Source organism: Enhydra lutris, unplaced genomic scaffold (genome assembly GCF_002288905.1).
Source record: "Enhydra lutris kenyoni isolate GAN:26980312 unplaced genomic scaffold, ASM228890v2 scaffoldscaffold41, whole genome shotgun sequence".
In the NCBI taxonomy this organism is placed as follows: domain Eukaryota; kingdom Metazoa; phylum Chordata; class Mammalia; order Carnivora; family Mustelidae; genus Enhydra; species Enhydra lutris.
In genome coordinates, this window is record NW_019154125.1 from 6,101,497 (window position 1) to 6,122,700 (window position 21,204).

The 21,204-nt window shown below is 43.1% G+C and overlaps 1 protein-coding gene across 1 annotated transcript in view; it reads right to left on the bottom strand.

Moving 5' to 3' along the window:
* The window catches only part of LOC111155368 (chromodomain helicase DNA binding protein 7), a 193,872-nt gene that overhangs the window by 101,961 nt on the left and 70,707 nt on the right, over positions 1-21,204 (bottom strand). The gene's annotated exons all lie outside the window — the stretch shown is intronic.

Genomic DNA, 21,204 nt, shown 5'->3' on the forward strand with positions numbered 1-21,204 from the left:
GACAAAATCCTCATTTGTACCTAAAATGTATTTATATTTTAATATAAATATAAATTACACTTTCAAAGTACAATTCAGGGGGAATAAATAATTAACTATTCACAATAAGATGGTGCGTTTCAGCAATACAGAACATCCACCAACAAAGGAGTGGGGATTTTTCATGATATTTTATAACATTACTTTTCTAAAGTATTAGGGTAATAAGATCTGTGGTTACAAAACATAATAATCATATGTCTGCTAACACTTCTCTAATTCAAGAATCTAAAGATGTTCTCTTTAAGCTTCTCTTATAGCAAACTCAGAAATGTAAATAGAAATGATCTTGGGAACAGCCTCTCAAGTTTTTGTATCTGTTACCACCATCATCTCCAGGGACAGCTGGCAAACAGGAAACAACACGCAGAACGGATTTACCTCCAACCAGGAAAGACCAAACTAACAGGGATGGCGGGGCAGCCGGAGTGGCCGCGGCCCAGATGGCCAAGGTCCTCAGGGTTATGCGGGTCCGCAGCCCCCACTGAGTACGCCAGCATTAGACGAAGAGCGCCAGACGCGTACTTGGGCAGATTCCTTTCTGTGCTAGCAGCTCTTTTTAGACAGGTTGTCAGAAGGAAGAACAGCAGGATGGACCCGAGGACTCAGTATTAGGGTTGGTGTTTGACCATTTACTCTGTGGGGCTTTAACAATCAAGTGGGAAGACAATCATCTCAAGATCTGTGAGACGGACAAGCCGGACGCACTGATCTATAAAATCCCGCCTAACTCAGCAGCTCGGGTCTGCTGTTACAGCCTGACTTTAGTCCTGCTCAAACCACAGCTACCGCAACTTGTCTTTTAAAAAGAAATGAGTGTTTGTAAAGATGGAGCTGGAAAATGAAGATGGTTTCAGAAGGAAATACTAAGAGAGTTTCTCAGATAAACACAAAAAAATGAATAAAACCAATGTGAAAACCTGCATTAGCCAGCACAAAATTAAATAAGATATACCCAAATTACTGTAACAAAATGTTGAAGTGTACAATTTCCTTTCCTGTAAAAAAGGGAAACTCTCAGAACAGTATTCCAATACTACAGAATCTCATTTCACAGACATGTAACATCGGCTAGGTTTTCCAGCAGTAAGCCTAGCCTCTGCTCAATCTAACGGCCCTAAAGTAATGTGTCTTAAACATCTCCGTCTGCACAGAATAATAATGTTTGGAATACAAAATGCATTCGTGTCTGCACACCTCTGAAGCTGAAGATCCACACCAAATAAACCACGGAAAGGTGACAGGGAAGGGGAAGCATGGGTAAGGCAGAAAGAACAAAAACCCCAAGTCATTCAGCATGAGCCCCGAGAAAATGACACTGTCTCACCCGGAAACAGTGTGCTGACACTTCTGGGCGGGGGGGGCAGAGTTGAACTGAGGGAAGGAAGGAAGGAACTGCCGGGGACCCGAACACCCCACAGCCCAGGTGAGGACGCAGGCTGCAGCAGCACTGACAGGCACTACCAGAGCCCTGTGAGCCTCACGAGACACCAGTTCAAGCAAACTCCAGGGAGCCGGGAGACACCAGTTCAAGCAAACTCCAGGCTGGCTTCCAGCCACCCCCGGACAGGGAACACTCTTCAGTAATTCCAGAGAAGTCTGCCCGGCCCCTTCCAGAAGTCTGCCACAAAGAACCATGTAGCTCTAGCCTCCGAATTTATCTACCAACCCACTTCTGGATCTGCCTGTCACCTTTACACTCTTCTCTCCACCTACGGCATCCTTCCACGGCCCATTCCGTTTTTCAAATATTTATCGACCCTTACTTGACCCCACATCTTCCTCGGGCTCTTGCCATCTTTTCTGCTCCCCTTCGGGCAGAATCCTCAGGACAGTGACCACATTGGTTGTCTTCCTCCTCCTTCCATTCACTCTCGTCTTTGCTCTATCTAGCCACTCTAATATTCTCATCAAGGTAATCTCCAATGCCTCCTCTCCCTCTCAGTGCTCCTCACCTCACAGCAGGACCTGACACAACTTCCCACTCCGAGCTTCTTCACGCGATCTCCACCTCCAGGACAGTCCTCTCCCTCCTGCCTTGCAGGCTCTTTCTTGGCCAGTTTCCCGTCAACTTCTCCACATGAGACTTCTGAGATGCTCCAAGCTTCCATGTTTGGATCTCCGCTCCATGCAGGCTTCCTCCTTCTTCAGGTTCCACTGCTTTACAGAGCACCGAAAGACTGATGAAACCCATAGTTCTTTCTGAGCCCAAACCACGCTCTTGAACTCCATACCTCTCTATCCAACTGTCTGATTGGTATATTCACTTCAATGTCCTAACAAGCGTCTCAAACTTAATGCATTCTGAAACAAATCCTTAATTCTGTCCACCAAACTCCAATGCCATACATTATTACTCTACCAGCAGAAGAAGCCAAAAACATGAAGTCATCCCTGACTCTTCACTTAGACTCCTTCGATCCAATCTGTTAAGTCCCGTTGGCTACCCCTTCCACTCTCCCAATACTCTCCTTGTCCAGGGACTACAAGACCTTGTCTGTATACTACAACATCCTCTATAACTAACCCCTGGTTTCTAACTTTGTCCTCCGCCCCAGTCTATTTGCTGCACAGTCTGAGGGATCCTTTAGAAATGTAAATCAGACTATGTCACATCTCTCTTCAAAGCCTCCAAAATTTGCTCATTTCATTCACAGTAAAATCTAGAGTCCTTGCCATGGCCTACGAGACCTTAAACGATGTGAATGATATGGACTCCTGACACTTCCCTGATCTCATCTCCTATAATCCTCCTTTGTGCTCTTCCACTCCCAACTGCATAGATTCCTTATTTACAGACAAACAACAAAGGACAAAAGCCCTTCTACCTCAGGGCCTTTGCACAAGCTGCCTCTGCCCTCAGAGCTCTTTACCCAAAACCTCCATGGCTATCTCCCTTGGCTTCCTTCAGGATGGTTTAGGCAGTAACAGACTAACACAAATGTAACACAGTGCTAATACTTGGCAATTTTAGGGAAAGGACAAACAGGAGCTCATTGCATTATTCCTTCAACTTTTCTATAGCTTTAAAATTTTTCAAAAAATCAAAGTTGGAGAAGGGAAACCTCTGTGCTACCACACCAGTATTCTACCTTACACCTCGTTGCTGACCCTTCCTCCCTCATTTGCAGCAAATCCAGATACTTGATTCTACCTGAGACTCGGTTTTCCTTCAGCACCTTAAAATCAGCAGCCCAAAAATCCAACACACTTTATTCCACCAGCTTGCTTTCCTATCTTGGTTACTGTCACTATGACTCCCACTCACCCAACCTTGTCTGTCCCTCTCCGTCACTGGACCCTACCCACACTTCTCCTTCCCAGTCCTCCTGCCGCTGGGCTCGTCTTCTTCCATGTGCTCTCTGTATGGGGGTAGAGAGGTCGTTCGAAAACACAGACTACCTGTGCTGCTTTGCTCATACAATTTGTCAACGATCCCCACCAACGGCATTTAAAACAGAGACTCCCCGCGTGGCTGGCCAGGGTCCTTGCCGGCCCCATCTTTCCCATCCCTTCTGCTTCTCTGCACCTAACACATTAGCCGGCGTAGGCTAACAAATGCAGTCACGTAACACACTTTGCTCTCTCCCAACTTAGTGCCTGTGGACATGTCACCCCCCTGCCTGGAATGCCCGTTCCTATTCAATCTTTGAAATACAACTAAACATAATCTCCTCCTGAGGCCTGATCACTCTTCCAAGGCGAAGTACTACTTACCACGTTGCTTGACTACTTACTGTGAGATCCTTCTAGCCCTCTGCACTATAGCCCCAAAGGAAAGCAGGTTATGCTCCTGTTTCTATGTATACAGTGTGCGCATGTGTGCGCGTACACGTGCGTGTGTCCCTAACACCTAAAGCGGAGACTGACACATACCGCAGGCTGAGCAACCACGGAGTGACTGTCAGAGTCTCCCTGAGCCTCACTCAGATGTCACACAGCCATCCTCCCCAGCCCTCTGCCTTGACCACACGCGTGTGCCCTCCACCATCGCGGCTCTGAGCTGCTGCACCTCCATGGTACCCAAAAGAATGCCTTTGGCCACTGTGGACCTAAAGAGTGCAGGCACACATGATGCACGCTGGACTGACTGGTCCAAGGCAGGCTGAAACATCTGTGATCCTTCAGCAGGGCCTGGGTTCTGTCTGCACAAACTTCTCCAGCACTCTTTTTCCCCTATTCAACCATCCCTTTTCTTCCTGGCCCTGAAATAATTAAGTACCTAATCCCATACAAGTCTGCATTTCTTTCTCTTCATTGCAGTCACATTCCTGTGTAACTGGGGCTTTTTTAAAGGGAGAATAGCTTGTTTTTTATACCTCTACAACCTCACAGTGACTGGCACATCGTAAATGCACAACATTCACTGCACAACGTTCACTGATGAATGAATGAATGAATGGACGGATGGATGGGTGAAATCATCACCTCACCTCTGACTATCCTAAGTAAGACTCAACAGACGACAAGCACTGCCTCTCTACTGTGAACTCACTGCGATCACTCATCTCATTCCCACAGAGACAGTGCCCAACAGAAGCATTCCCTGGAAAGAGACCTAGAAAATTCTCAGAGTTTGACCTCTAAAAATGAAAATGGTACCTTTTCTAGGAATTGCTGAACTACTATATTTTGTATCAAAAATAGCTTAGAATTTAAGAGTGTGTATATTTTAAAATAAACTTTAAAATTCTAATGGCTTACAAACTGCAAAATACTTCAGTCATTTTAGATGGAAGGTTGAAACATGTTTGCAAATTTTGACACATATATGCTTCTCCTGCTGGCTCTGACCACAACCCATCTACTGGTGGGGGTGTGGGGCTGATCTTCCCTTGAAGTCCTCGAAGGGAGTCCTTGAGCCAGGGAGAGGGGGAAAACCAGAGAGGACACCTGAATGGGCGGTGGGCAGAGGGGGAAATGGCTGGCCCAGGGAGCGGGTGCTGGGTGTGCCGCAGAGCTCCCGTTCCACCTGCCAGGCCCCAAGATCACACAGCCCCAGATGAAGCTCCCGAGCCACGGAGTGCAAGGTCCTACTCTAAACCTCCAGTCCCAAAACCTAACTCACCATCCTAACCTCCTGCCCTTCGATTCCTAAAAACAAACCAAAAAATCTCATGTTCTTTTTCCTGAATTCTTCAGCCCAGCGGTTTAGCCAACGCTCACAGAGTACCCAAGAGGGCAGCATGGTAGTCCTACTCCCCCTCCTCAACCTCTCCATGCACACTGCTGCTGTCTCAGTTCCAGACCCGTTACCTCTCAACCCAGTCCTCCTGATGCTGAGGCCATCCGCCGCCCCCGCTGGCAGACAGCAGCTGCCAAGCACTTGGGATGTGGCAGGTCTGCCCCGAGAGGGGTAAAACGACACCAGGGCTGAAAGAGTTCAAATAGCAGCAGTAGCAAAAGGAAACGACCTCCATCTCATTCAGATTTGTATATTAAATAGTATTTGTTGAAAGAATATACAAATATTACATGCTGAAAAAATATTTTGGAAATATTATAAAATCATTTTCACTGTTGGTTTTTTTTTAATGTGACTAGACAATTTTACATGACACATGTGGCTCACATCCTTCCCCCTGGACAGCACTGCCCGGGGCACTGCTCAGCTTCTTTGCTGGCCCCACCCATGCAGCCTCACCTTCCCTACGTACCCTCCCCAGAGCCCTCGGAGCAGCTGCCCGACGACCTTCAGGCCCAGCTGGCTTCCACCCATCAGACACAACACAGCCCAGAAGGTGTCTCCTCCACAGGGGGTTCCTGAATGTCATTCTCCCCATAGCTCCCAGACCTCTTCTCTCCCATACCTGCCACAGCGTACCACATTGGACAAACACCCTCAGAATGCATGTGCCATGCACTGGGGGTACAAAAGAAGATGCCAGACAGACACCCTGATCTCACTCAGCTTGGAATACACAGGAGGGGACAGAGTATTTCAGTAAAAATATTACAGTAGCAGTGATAATATTACAATGTGACATGGACAGCAGTTGGACTTTACAGACACTCTATGTAGCCAGCTACAATTGTGAGCACACTACATGTATTACCTCACTTCATCTTCCTGACAACAGGATTAAACAGATTCTAGTAGAAGTCTCATTTTAGAGATGAGAAACTGAGGCCCAGAGAAGCTATGCAGTTCACCCAAGATCACACAGCTCATTAAGGGAGAGAACCAGGACTCCAAGGCCACACTGTCCAACACTGTGCTGTACTGCCTTCCCAAGATGAAGGATCACAACATGGGGAGGACATGACCCACTGTGGGGGCACAGAGGAACAGTCCAGAGCCCACGCTGGTGAGGTAAGAACAGGCTTTGCAGAAGAAGCCATTTCTAAACTGCAGGTGACTATTCTGGGCCAAAAGCCCGGAGGTGAGAAGGTCTGAAAGAACTGATTATCAGTTCACTGCACCTGGGGAGAAGAAAGCAAGGGCTGTATCTAGAAGAAGACAGGGCTTTGGTTGTTTTTTAAGAAGGAACTTTTTGAGGGGCACCTGGGTGCCTCAGTCAGTTAAGCGTCTGGCTTCGGCCAGATCATGATCCTAAGGTCTTGAGATTGAACCCATCAGGCTTTGCTTGCCCCCAATCCCCACTCATGTTCTCTCTCTCTCTCTCTCAAATAAATAAAATCTTAAAAAAAAAAAAAAAAAAAGAGGAGGAGGAGAAGGAGGAGGAACTTTCTGAGAGAACCTGCACAGAGAGTCCATGAAGATACAAGACTGGTGAAGACCCGGAGGTCTGGTGAAGAACTGACTAAAAAGGGGAGACAGGCCCCCTCCCATGGTATCTGGAAGGTCAAAGAAGGGAGTACTGCAGTCCTCATTCCTTATCCAGATGAGTCTAGGCAGAACCTCACATTTCTTACCGAAGGGAAACCGGGATATCCCCAGTCCTCAAGAGGAATTACCAGGCAGATGCTCTCTATCAGCCCTGGCCAAGGGCTTCTGAAGATTTTACTAACTCCACACAACTGAGACATGCATCTAAACTTTAAAAAAAAAAAAAAATGTCTGATTACAAGGTTGTGAAGTAAAAATATTATGAAACCACCAACATAAGCACTTCCCCAAGACCACATGGCAAGTATACCAACAGGGATTCAAAGCAACCAAAAAAGCACATATTTCCTTGGGGGGGTGGGGGCGCAGCTGGAGATGGGAGGGGGGAGGGGCCAGGGGTGTTAAACAACCAAACAGCTAAGCAAACAGGATATACTTAAGTGGATTGCAAAATTTATATCCATTTTAAAGATGAGAGAAATGCTTTTAAAAGAATTTAAAAGAAATGCTTAGCTTGTCAATTCAAGCAACACCATAAACGGTCCTCCCCAAACTGCCCCCGACCCTGCCACATTCATTCTCCTTCACTTTTAGTGAAAGAAGACAACAGGAAAGTGGGACAAGCAATGCACAAAAACTGGTATGATCCCTTATCCAAGAGCGTCATGGGAATCTGATTTCTCATCTTGACTGAAAGCTTTCTACTAATGTGTGGTACCTTGGAAGTGCAGCAATGCTGTTTTTTAAGCACACAACCTCCCATAAATATTTTCATAAGCTTTAAGATGGCTATTTTTCACATTTAAAGATGGTCCACTGGGGCGCCTGCGTGGCTCAGTTGGTTAAGTATCTTGATATTCTCTCTCTCCCTATCTCTAAAATAAATAAATAAATCTTTAAAAAAAAAAAATGATGTCCACTGGAAGAAAGAGAATAGAAACTGAAAGCCAATCTAATCCTAGTCTTGCCACCAATGAACTGTAACCATTTTATCGTTAGCTTTTATACGCTATTCATTCAATATTCACATTCACTGTGCCGAGCATTGCCCTAAAAAATGTACATACATTCTCTTCCAAGGTTACAAGTCTGAGAAGTTTAGAAGGGACTTTCTTATTCATCTTTGTGTCTCAGGAGCCAATACCACCTAGTATATGGTAGATGCTAAGTGCTATTATAAAGACCTCTCAATGAACTACCATTCAGATGCAGACTTCTATTAAAATTCAACAACAAAAGAATAATTAATTCATTATGCTGTATGGAAGCATATGAGAATATGAAAAAGGTGGGCCTCTAAGACTGAGACAGGTACAGGGCATCTGGTTGGCTCAGCTGGAAGAGCACACAACTCTTGATCTCAGGGCTATAGGTTCAAGCCCCGCACTGGGTGTAGAATCTTCTTAAAAATAAAATCTTTAAAATAAAGACTGAGACAGGTAAGATTCTGTCCTCATCTTATTCAGCCTCACCTGACATAACTGATGACTCCCTCACTCCCTGCAACCCTTTCCCCACTTGGTTCCAGGACATGCACCCTGGTGCTGTTCCACCTTCCTGACTACTCTTCTCGTCATACTGTCTTGGATCTCCTGGTGTAGAGTATGAAATAAGGTACTGCACAAGGGTCCTCTCCTCACATTTCTCTCTTACCCATCCACTCTAGATAACATGGTCCAGGCTTATGGCAGAAAATGCCATCTATATAATGACAACTCTAATTCCTCCCCTAAATTCTAAATTCCCTTACACAACTGCCCATCTGAAACCTCTACTTGAGTCTCATTAGTAAGCAGCTCCAAATTAACATGTCTGAGTGAAATGTGAGTTTTCTGCCCTAACCTTCTCTCAGTATTCCTGATCTCCCAACTACTCAAGCTGAAAACCTGATGTCTCTCATTCTCTCAAACCTCGTTTCCAATCCATCAGTAAATCCTGTCAGCACTACATGAAATCTGTTCTCACTTCCTACTACCACAACCCTAATTTAAGCCACCATTATATCTTGCCTGATCAACTGTCCCTCTGCGCTACCACACTGGCCCTATCCAGTCCTCATAGAGAAGAGCAGTGAGCCTGCTAAAATACACAATACATTATATCACATTGTGCTCAGAACTCAATAACTTTCCAACTCACTCACAAGAAAATTCTAACTCCATACAATATGGCTTACAATACCCTACTTGATCCGACCCCCAGTTACTCCTGTAACCGAAGCTCCTACCACTGTTTCACTCACTATACTCCAAACACACTGGCCTCTTTGCTGCCCTTCAAACATACCAAGCACACTCCTGCCTCAGGGCATTTGCACAGGCCATACTCACTTCCCTCAGATGTTTGCATAACTTGCTTACTCCCTTTACTTTATTCAGGTTTTCTGCTCAGTGTTACCTCCCAAGGAGGCATTCCTCAACCAACTTATCTACAATATCACTCTCTATAGTTCACTATCCCTTCATTCAGTTCTATTTTTCTTCATAATTAATAGCATTTAATATTACACACACACACACACACACACACACATTTTGAAGTTAGCTGGCTGGTTGCCTCTCTCAGTAGAATGTTAGCTTCATGATCACTGCTATGCTCATAGCTATGCCTAGAACAATCCCCGGTACAGAACAAGCAGTAATAAATATTTGTTGAGCGTTGTTCAATTGATAAAAACATATAGATGAGAGAAACATCTACCAAAGAAAACATCTCCTAAAGAACAGTGAAAAGGCACCTATATGAGTTTTGGAAACCCTAAGAGCCATGTGCATTCAAGAAAAATAAAGTAAATAAAAAGTTGCACAATAATAAATTTTATCAAACCTAATAAGAAGAAAGAAGGTTAAAAAAAAAAAAAAAAAAGAAGAAGGTATTAACAGGAAAGGTATAGTCTGCTAAGAACCCAAAGGGACATTCATTTAGCCATTCAGCTAACAAGGACCAAAGGATACAAGGGATCAAGGAAAATTCGACCAAGAAGGGAGCTCTGTTATGTGGCAGAGGTAAGGAAGGGGCTGGATGAAAGTCCTAAATAAAGTAAAACTCAAGGAAATCAATCTTTGTTCCCCCTGCACTATGAATCTGGACTTCCATGTACGCTGACAGCAAAAAGAGGCAACAGTGGAAACTGTGCATACTGTAAATAATGTAAAGCTCTGCGTGGCCTCCACAGTCTTCACACACCCAAGTCCCATCTTGTTAAATTGGGTCAACTGCAAAGATTCTAATCAACTCTGAATGTCTACATGTTCTAGATTTCCAAAGCTAAATTTCCAAAGTAAAGCCCTAACCCAAACAAAACGGTCTCTCTTTGTGCCATTACCGTACCTAAAGAATACTCCCTCTTTACCAGCATTTACTACATGGTGATACAGACACACGCTTAACCCCTCAGTCCCAGCTACAGGCGAGCTCAGAGGCAAGGACAAGGTACTGTTCATCTTCATGTTTTCAGCACTTATTGCATATGCATCAGTCACTGAACGTGTGGTGAAGGAAAGAAGCAAAGAAACAACGACCCCACCAAGAACAACCACCTTCCAAGGCCCACCAGGGCAACCACGCTCCTTTCTCAACTATACAGTGTCCTGCAAAAGCCAACTTGTTCAGTTACCGAACTCATCCCAGTGAACGTACTAGCAGACCAGGTGACTCAACAATCTACAGAAAAGTTACTCGGGATTTTTGACAGATGGCAAAACCTGCTCTCGAATGTTTTGGGGCCACAACTATCCCCGCTGTATTTAAAAGCAGGCCTCCTCAGCCTTGGACACACATCCGAGTCCCTACTGAGCTGCTTCGGAGTAGGGACCGTGAGGCCCACACCAGCAGCTTGGGCGTCTCTGATTAGATAACATTCGATGACACTGGTGTGCAGAAGAAACTAAGAGCACCACATCATACTGACATTCCTGTGGTCTTTGAACCAGGATGAGTGCGAGCCTAGAGAGCTCTGAGGTATTTCTGAGGGCCAGGGAGAATTTGAGGGGTCACTTTCCAGTTTCCTAAGGAACACACACATTCTAAGAAAAACGACCGGCCTTCTGCTGCTTCTCCTTTTCCGTCTTCCTTTTTACAATCACTTCTTTTTACCAAAATGCCTTTCATTCATTCCAAACCTTATTATAGTACATCGCCCTGAGTTATAAAAACCTCTGGGGCACCAATCAAATGGCGATTTGAGAATGCCTTCCTCTGAAAGAGGTGTGAAGAAAGGACACAAATGCCCATTCAGTGAAATGATGGTGACACAAGAATTTTAATGCATTTATCCTAACTGAAAAACAAAAACGAAAATTTTTTTTTAATTTTTCAAAATTCTCTTAGGGGACAAAAGATTTTAAGTACTACTGCTCTATCAAATATGACTAAAACTGCACTGTCCAATATGTAATCAGTAGGTAAATGTAGCTGTTTACATTTAAATTGGTTCAGATTAAATAAAATTTAAAATGTGATTGCTTTGTCACACTAGCCACATTTTAAGTCTTCATGACCACAAGTGCTAACACATCTTGTCATAATGGACAGTACAGAGGACATTTGCATCATACCAGAAAACTCCGCTGGACAGAGCTACTCTGGAATTCTGATTAATTGTTTAATAAAGCACTGAACTCCTTTCTAGAGGAAATACTGGATCTACCTACAATCATTGTTATGACCCCCAAGTACCACAAGAAGGTGAGAGATTTCCACCCAGGTACCAATGCATGTGAGGAATTCAACTTTCAAAACAAAACGTTCTCCCTACAACCCTCTTATCTGGTTTCCAAAGAAGAGGGTCTACTCTCCACCGATAAGACAGAAAACTAGTACTTAAGCCTCTTTTTTAAAATTATTATTGAGTTGAGTTTCACATAAAAGACATAAAATAAGCCACTTTAAAGTAAACAATTCAGTGGCATTTAATATAGTCACAACAATTTAGATTCTTGATGACCTGAAGAATCTGTCAAATCATCTTCTGTCAAGGTTCTATTCATGACCTAATTAAAAGAACAAAAATCTAGGGGAGATTGCCTAAGATATGCAACCCATCCATGTTTGGCAGTGTAAGTCCACTTGAGTTACCAAGCAGGATCTCTGAGATGCGCTGCCTAGGTCAGATCAATGTAACCCTCGCAAGACAGCTGTCACCATGTAGCCCTCATTGTCACTCTCAGACAGGATTATTAAGGGGCATGATAGAAACTAGCATGAAGGGAAACAACTATTTCTATATTTGTTATAGAACGACCCCTAGCTAAGAAACGTATCTGTAATGTCAGTCAATATCTCCTACACATAGAAAACATACCACACAAAATTCCTTTGAGGAAAAAAACATCCTTCTGAGAAGAAAAAAATATTTCTTTTTTTTTGATGAGAATTACACATCTTGCCATGTTTCCCTTTGTACACTAATCAGGAAGCTCAGAATATAACGTGGTGCTAAGTCCAGGCAAAAATAAGGGTATTTCCTTGTCTTTATATTTCCAGGACCCAATTTCTTGTCTCTATTTCACACACACACACACTCTCTCTCTCTCTCTCTCTCTCTGAATCTCCGGCCACCCTCCAGTCCTTTTTGGAAAACTATCAACTAAGGAGTATAATGCAAATTTCTATTATTTCATTTAACCTCTGCCACTTGGGGACAAGATCAACCTTAGGACATGACTAATTTACCCTAAAGTAACATCTTATAACAACTAATGTTTCTCTACTTGTCTTCAATGCTAAATAAACACTAGCACATTCTGCTCAAAAGAGAGCCACACAGGGGTACCTGGCCAGCTGAGTCAGTAGAGCATGCAACTCTTGAACTCAAGGTTGTGAATTCGAGCCCCACACAGGTGCCGAGATTACTTTAAAAAAAAAAAAAAAGATATACACCCACCTCGAAATATGAGAAGTGTATCATAAGGGACCAATAAGCAAGATATAGCTGTCAGCCATAAGCACTGGAGAAAACACTTTGAAGTTTTTCTTCCAGGAACAGGGAGACTGAATCTAGTATCACATTGTGAGAAATCTTTTTCAAGGGGAGAAAAAAAAAAAAAAAAATTTCATCAACTGTGATAGCTTCTAACTTACAAAACCAAATAATAAATGTTTCATACAAACCATTTATGGCTAAGACTTCTTTGGCAAAAAAATTAAATAATAACTTTCTGAAATATTACTTATATTTTTAAACTAAGATACTCTATTCACACTACTTAAAATAGTATGCCATGTTTAGCAACAACTGGCTGATAGACAGCAAGGATTTATTCCAAAAATAACAATGGGCATTGCGTCCGCGTTACCACGTATGAATCACTACATTCTATCACCATCTAACAGGGCCAAAAGATACAGGGTGCCTGTGCTTTAAGGCCACCTGGTAAGAGGTGAGAGATTAAAAGAGTAGGGACACAGGTGACCAAAAAAACCTGTTCTGGTTCTAGTTGTGCCCTACACCTTATTTCCTGGTAATCTAAAGAGTTTGTTACGGCTGAGATGTCAGATATATATGTCACTAGCTACATACGGCTAACTTTACATTAACTAAAATTAAAAAGAACTAAACGCTCAGTCCTTCACTCTCATGAGCCTCACTTCAGGTGCCCAACAGCCACTGCTGGTGAGTAACTACCATATAGGACAGAGCAAATACAGAACATTCTGGTCATCACAGGAACGTTAACAACAGTACGAGCTCACATATTTTCTACAAACACATTATTACTGTGATATCAAAGAACAAGTGGCAAACTTTTTCTGAAAAATAACTTGGAAAGTACTAGATACTTTCTGACAAACTTCAGTACACAGTTAAGTATATTGAAGAGGTGTTAAATCTTGAATTAGATGAAAGTATACACCAGGGCTGGATGGCAACCACTCTACAGTGTTTCCTTAATACGAAGGGAGCATTTCAAATATTCACAGAGTATACGTAGATTATAGTTCAATAAATATATACAAACATTATACATGATATTTTGTAAACACACATCTGATGGATATTTGATAACCAACAGGTTTTCCATCTACTTTTTTTAATCCTGTTCTTCTTCAATATTTTTTCTTTTAAAGATTTATTTATTTGACACAGAGAGAGCAAGCACAAGTAGGCAGAGTAGCAGGCAGAGGGAGAAGCAGGCTCTCCGCTGAGCAGGGAGCCCAATGCAGGGCTTGAGCCCAGGACACTGAGATCATGACCTAAGCCAAAGGCAGGTGCTTAACCCACTGAGCCACCCAGATATTCCTCAATATTTTTACAAAAAGGAAAAACTATAGTGTATGAAGTTGGAAGATGAAAAGCAAAAAGGTCCTTTCCCTTGCATTCAAATGGAAGAAAGATATGTGATCTTTCCTAAATCACATGGCTCTCCTATCCAGCTCCAAAATTCTATAGCTCTAAACAGTAAACTTCTGGGGTGCCTGGGTGGCTCAGGAGGCCAACTCTTGGTTAAGTGGCCAACTCTTGGCTTTGGCTCAGGTCAAGCTGTCAGGGTCCTGGGATGGAGCCCACAGGGGACTCACACTCAGCAGGAGTCTGCTTGTGGATTCTCTCTCTCCCTCTCCCCCTACCCCCATACACTCTCTCGCCAAATAATTTTTTTTTTAAAGTGGCAACAGTATTGAGTTGTACAACAAACGTTCCCCAAATTGCAAACCCCACATACTAAAAAAATGTGAACCACCTTCTTTGACCACTTTTTTAAAAATGTTGCTATTCAATCAACAAACTGCAACGATTCTTTTTTTTCCTTTTTTCCCTTTTGTGACTGTCTCACTTTGAAACAATGAAGTTACATTTTAAAGAAAAAAAAAAACAGATTAGGATAAAGAAACATTAAAAATATCGTAAGTGGGATGGCCCTCACAAACCAGCGGAGTTCCAAACCGCCACTGGCACTGTTCCACAGGAACAGGAAGATGTCATCACAGATATAGGGGAATACAGCATGGAAATACAGGAAGATGCTGGTAAAAACAATGGGGCACAATGAATCACCATATTGTGGTTAACAGTTGTAAGTTTACATTTGATAAAGTCAAGACTTACTATATAAAGGAGTGTGTAATTCTTGGATGCTAGAGGAAATACTAGTTAACCTTCCTAAGATTTAACAGGATGTCGACTTAACCTTCGACACTTCAAGTTCCCAAATCTAAGAGATGATTTCACCTTGGTTAAAAGTGGGAAGAAATTAAACACTGAGAAAGTTGGTATTTTATATATAGTACCCCATTTCCTAGAGAGTAAATGAAAAAGAAATGTAATATGACAGCAATTTCCAACCAACCCCCAAAATATTATGAATTCCTGTTTGCTTTAAAGGATTCCAATAAACTCATTTTTAAGCCATTGATCTAATAATGTTCTGTTTCACAAAATAAGGGCAAGCTTTTCTACTTTGAGGTGAGAAGTTGAAAGTGGGGGAGAAATTCCAAGAGCTCATGTCAACACACCACATTATCAATAGTTATAATAAAATACTTAACTTTCATCAGAGACTTACCACACACCACACACTGTACTAAAAACTTGACAGCCACTATCTCATTTAGCCCCCACAATGATCTGAAGCAACTGGTACTTGTTATCCTAAGGAAACAAGTTTAGGACCACCAAGTACCCAATTTTCTGATGAGGCAAAAACGGGAGAAGTAAGCTTCGGGAGCCATTCCCACGCGGGTAAAGCCCGCGGTCTGCACAGGTCTGCAGTCCTGATCGCAGCACCTCGACCGGCAATGGAAACCGCAGCTCCCTGGCCGACTGACCGGCATGCGGCCCACTGGACAGAGCTGCAGAGGCACCCAGTCTTCCAGACATGACACGGGAGACGCGAAATGCAGCAAGTAAACAGAACACCTCTTCCCATTAACTCACTCTCAAAGCCAAATTCATATTTAATCTGAAATCTTCCTCTAGCATCCAACACGGTATGGCAGTAAAAGGTTTCTCACTCAAGGGGCACCTGGGTGGTGCGGTCAGTTGAGCTTCTGACTCTCGGCTTCGGCTGGGGAGGTGATCTTGGAGTCATGGGATCAGGTTCTGCACCAGGCTCCACACTTGGCTAGGAGTCTGCTTGGGATTCTCTCTCCCTCTCCCTTTGCCCTTGCCCTCACGCACCACCCCCCCCCCCCCCCCCCAGACCCCCCCTCCCCCCCTCTCTCTTTCAAAAAAATAATCCTTTTTTTAAAAAGGGATTCTTACTTAAGTCTTTAGTGAGGGAAACTTTAAAACTGATCCTATAATCTGGCATATTTTTGCTCTATGATTGCCCGGTTTTAGTTTTTTGTTCTCTTTTGCCTCTTCCTTTCACCAAGAATATTTATTTATACATCTTGGTTTTTAACTTTCTTGCAAACACAAAAGGTGTGAGCTTTAAGCTCAGCTCGAAGGACAGACCTTCTCCTAAATCAGGCTCTGGAGTATTTCTTTCCTTCAGCTGTCTTCTACCACTGTTGCCAAGTTAGGAGGGACACCCGATTGAATGAGAAGTGAGATATAAGACCCGGAGCACCAACGCTGCTTTCACATCAGACCCCAGCATGGTGGGTGTGTATGTGTGCGTGTGTGTGTGTGTGTGTGTGTGTGTGTGTGCGTGCGCTCCGTCAACAGTCCCTGTTGTTTAAGAGGATACAGCTGAAGTAAAAGGGGAAAGCATCCAGAGGAATAGCTAATAAAAATGAAATACTACTTAACTCCTTCTAAATCATCAAACTTTTTCCCTAAAGAACCCTCACTTGTCTCCTTTAATCCATGGTATGCCTCCATGCATTTCAACAGCTCTCTTTGTGAAAATGTCTTTGCAATATTTGAGCAGCCAGAAATGGAGTTAGCTTAGTAATGGACCAATTTAAAGCAACGTCAGCACATCCTACTTGGTGACTGCCCCAGTTCCACTTCTGCCTGTGGTTACTGACAGATTATCTATAGATTTACAGCTACGAATACAGAGAATGGAGAGTAACATTGAAATGTCAAGACTATGGTAAATTCTCCATTAGTCCCCACTGTCCGTTTCTGTCAACCTCCACAGTGGTATTAAACTTTAGCCATCTCTTCACACTGACATTTTGAGGTGGTTATAACATTAACAGTGAAAACAAACATATCATAACTGACTAATCCTACAGCTTTATATGATTGCTTTTTTAACTTAGAGAATGTTTAAACCATAAGAGTCCAGAAAGATGCGTGACCTAAAAACTGAACTTGACTTTCAAATATTCCTACATTCAATAAGAACTTCAAGTCCACACATGCCTCCTTCATTAAAAAGTTCAGAAATAATAACTTCCAAAAAATTTTTTCGGAGAAACGATGAGAAACTATCCACTAGCTGAGAAATCCACACTGCCGTGCTCCCAGCCCCCCTCCACCCCCCGTCCCAATAAGCAAGAAGCAGGGACCCCACAGCCCACCAAATGGCTCATACCCCAGAGGTACAAACCTGCTCCAGCCTGCCCATGAAGAGACAGGAAGGGCACAAGCTAAGTCAGAATGCCATTCATGAAACTCTCATCAAGGCTTCCAACAACACAACATACTCGATACCCGCCCCGCTCTCTACCCCTGCCCAAAACAAACAACACCACTCTCAGGGTTAATACCTCTTACTTCAAATTAAAACAAAAAAATTTTCTGCCTTCACTGTTAGCGAAAATCTAAGAATTCTCCTGAAATTGGTGGTTAGGAATTACCTAGAATTAAATTAAACATAGAAGACAGCAGAGAACAGGCTGAACGTACTATAAAGCAGAACAGATACATGCTCTTCAAACAGGGGAATCAAAATGGCATGTTCCGGGCGCCTGCGTGGCTCAGTGGGTTAGGCCTCTGCCTTCGGCTCAGGTCACGATCTCAGGGTCCTGGGATCAAGCCCCTCATCGGGCTCTCTGCTCAGGAGGGAGCCTGCTTCCTCCTCCCTCTCTCTCTCTCTCTCTCTCTGCTTGCCTCTCTGCCTACGTTTGATCTCTCTGTCAAAAAAATAAATAAAATCTTTTTAAAAATATGGCATGTTCCCTTTAAATAACTGGCTGGGTGATGATTTTAATGCAATCATTAAAATAAGACATAAGGAGGGGCGCCTGTGTGGCTCAGTTAAGGGTTGGACTCGGTTTCCGCTCAGGTCATAATGTCAAGGTTGTGACACTGAGATGGAGCCCCACAGCGGGCTCTAAACTTCCCAAGGAGCCTGCCTGCCCCACTCCCTCTGCCGCGTGCCCCACCCCCGCTTGTGTATGCATGTGCCTTCTCGCCTTCCTTCATAAATAAATAAATAAATTCACTCTTTAAACTAAGACCTGGCCATCTCTCTCACCATCCAATCAAATCAGGAAAAAAGCAAGCAGGATAATGAGTGTCTCTGTATCTCTGTTGACTTTTGACTTTTTTAAATGCTGCCAACCTCTCTGCACTTTTCCAGCTTCCTTCAACTTCTCCACTAGCACCACTCTTAGTGTATGCCCCAGTCCCTAGAAGGCTCTCCTGTGTTTTTCACACTAAGCCAAAAATAATAATAATAATAAAATAAATATATGTGTGTGTGTGTGTGTGTGTGTGTGTGTGTGTGTGTACATGAAACCTCACCCACGTGATGCAGCCTCACCTACTTAAGTTTTGCAAGGCAAAAGCACAAGTTTGCTGCTGACTTCCTTCACTGATAAAGGAACTCTATTCAGTAACAAAGGAAGAGCGAGGGCCCTCTCTCCGCCGTTTCTTAGAGACTACCAATAGATTGACAGCTGTAACTACAGCAAATGGAGAATAATATTAAGATGTGAAGATTAAGGTAAATTCCCCAAGTTAGGTCTAGCAATGCTTTTCCCCTAATTGTCCTCCTGACTCACTTCCCAATTTTCCCTCCCCAGCTAACTATTGCTCTGCAGGGCCAGAAATGGCCTTTCTGAGTGACTGCTAAGAGGAAGAAGAAAAAAGCAGCAAAGAAGAAAAAGGTGAGAGGAAAGGGAGGCATGGGTAAGAGTAAAGATGAGGGCTTACTCCCTTATCCTTGGAGAACCAATTTCATAAATAAGCATTAGTGATGGTGAGGCAAAGGGAGATCCTGAGGGGGGCCGGGGGCGGGGAGAGGAGAATAACTACTACAAGTATCCAAAAACCACTTGAAACTAGAATCTTGGAAATGGTTATAATCCACTTTCAGAGAAACTCACAAGAAAGCACAATGAGGGCGCTAACACCTACGCTGAAGTTTACTGTCATAATTAAACAGTTTAAAATGCATTTGTATGTGCACAGACTTATCCATATCTGACTTGTTTCAAAAAGAATTCAAAGCAACTGCAGCTGAAAGAGTCCGGCTCCGCACTCCTCCCTCTGGCAGCCACCAGCCGCGCTGGGCTCTGGGTCTAACTCTGATGGAGAGACAAGCACAGATGGGCTACAACGAGAAATGTGTGGAAAATACATGCTAGACTAGATTTCAAGTACTTGTTTAAATATCTAATTAGTAATTTTTTACTGACTATGTGTTGGAATACCACCTTAGATATACTAGGTTAATTAAACATATTACTAAAATTAATTTTACTAGTTCTTTTTTTTTTTTTTCAGTGTAACTATCAGAGAATTTAAAACAACACATGTCCTTTACATCTGCAACTCCTACTACATTTCCATGGGACAGCACTGGTCTAGAATCCAGGCGGTACCTGAAGAAATGACAGCATTTGTTACCTAAAAAACAGAACTCCCTATCCATTTCAGTGAAGGCCTTTATCTCCTCCCTGCCTTTTCCCACATTGCCAACCTCTGTCCTTTCTAGAGTGCTTAGCACATAACCCTCAATAAATATTTCTTTAATGGAACTGAATGAAAACAACAAGATATAAGATTGAAATGCAGTACCTAAACACAGCTTCTTAAAGGTTAAGAAAATTCGTAGGCTGCTTAGGACACTTAGCCAATGGTTACTATCCGGGCTTCAAAAGTAATTTAAAACACTAACTCCTTGTTACCTACAATATTTTTGACACTCACAGAAAACAATACCCTTTTACAAAATAAAAGCCACTAGGAGACAAGGCTACCGTTTAGTATGCAGCTCACTTCCTGCTTTCAGACCGTGGGGTGAAAGGACAGATAGGGCAGGTTTTTTTCCTTTGCTTTGACTCTACACTTGGTATTTTCCATTTTAACCCACTGAATCTCTGACCTCTGGGATAAACCAGCTCTGCTGAGCGAAGATGCAGGGAGGTTCTCGTTAAGCTGCAGCATACACAAATTGCAACAGAAGAAATACCTAACGCCCTTCACCGAAAAACAACAGGCCGCTGAGAGCACCAGATCCACCAGTAAAGCTAAGGGCAGTCAAGGACAGATGGCTTACTGTAACCAAGGTATCGTGAAGAAATAACCAGCAAGCCGCCAGCACGTGGGGAAAGCGACGACTCCCCTGACTTCCCTTACCTCTGTGGAGCATGGTGGGGCAGGCTTTTCCACCGAGGTCTTAACTATGGCTGCCTGTTCTCTGAGCATGGTTACACTTAGAACAGCCCCTGAATGCCACTTAGGTCAAAGCTGGGTTTTCCTTAGATATATTTTTGCGCTCCCCATCTCCACTAGACATCTATGGGGGTACAAAAGTATGTCAAGAGTAATATTCACAGAGATGCATCTACTCTCTATTAAAAAGGCCCCTTTCTCTACTTCTGATCACCATTTGCATAAATGAGGCTTGAGATGCAGAGCCACATTTTCCATAAAATTTACTTAGTAGTTGCCAATTACTCCGCTCATGTCTGGAATTCTGTATTTACTAGGTGTACTGAGAGAATTTCAGAAGAATAGTCACTACTTGAAATTCACCAGGAAAGGATTTTCCCAGAAAGGCTGTTTTTGCAAAGATACTTAAAAGATGTCTCGGAAAGAGAGAGAACTGGAAAAGTTACAACCACTGATTCGTCTAGTTGGTGTTAATTTTTTTTTAATCTCCTGGGGAAAAATTAGAACACAGAAATTATTACCCATCTCCTCAACCTTAAAGGTTCTTTAAAAAAAATTTTCTGCTTCTGTTTCCTTGACCAGGACAGTATTTCAGGCCCAAATTAATGAAAAGGGCACAAATGTATTCAAAATGTAAGCATTCTAAGGATACAACGTTGCAGATTCTAAATTCTACCAGGAATTGCCCCTCCCTGAGCAAAATCTGTGAATGGAGATACCTGTGTCTTGTGCCGTAGAACTTACTCAGAAACTGAGGGATTTGCATGTAACTTGAGGACAATCCACTTAACCAGTCTTTTTTAGATACGCTCTTCAAAAGGACAAAACAATGCTCTGTACTGTCCTTCTAGATGGTTCTCACCCACAGCCACCGTGCACTGAGACACATTCCATTCTCTGCTCTCCTCCCACCCCCATG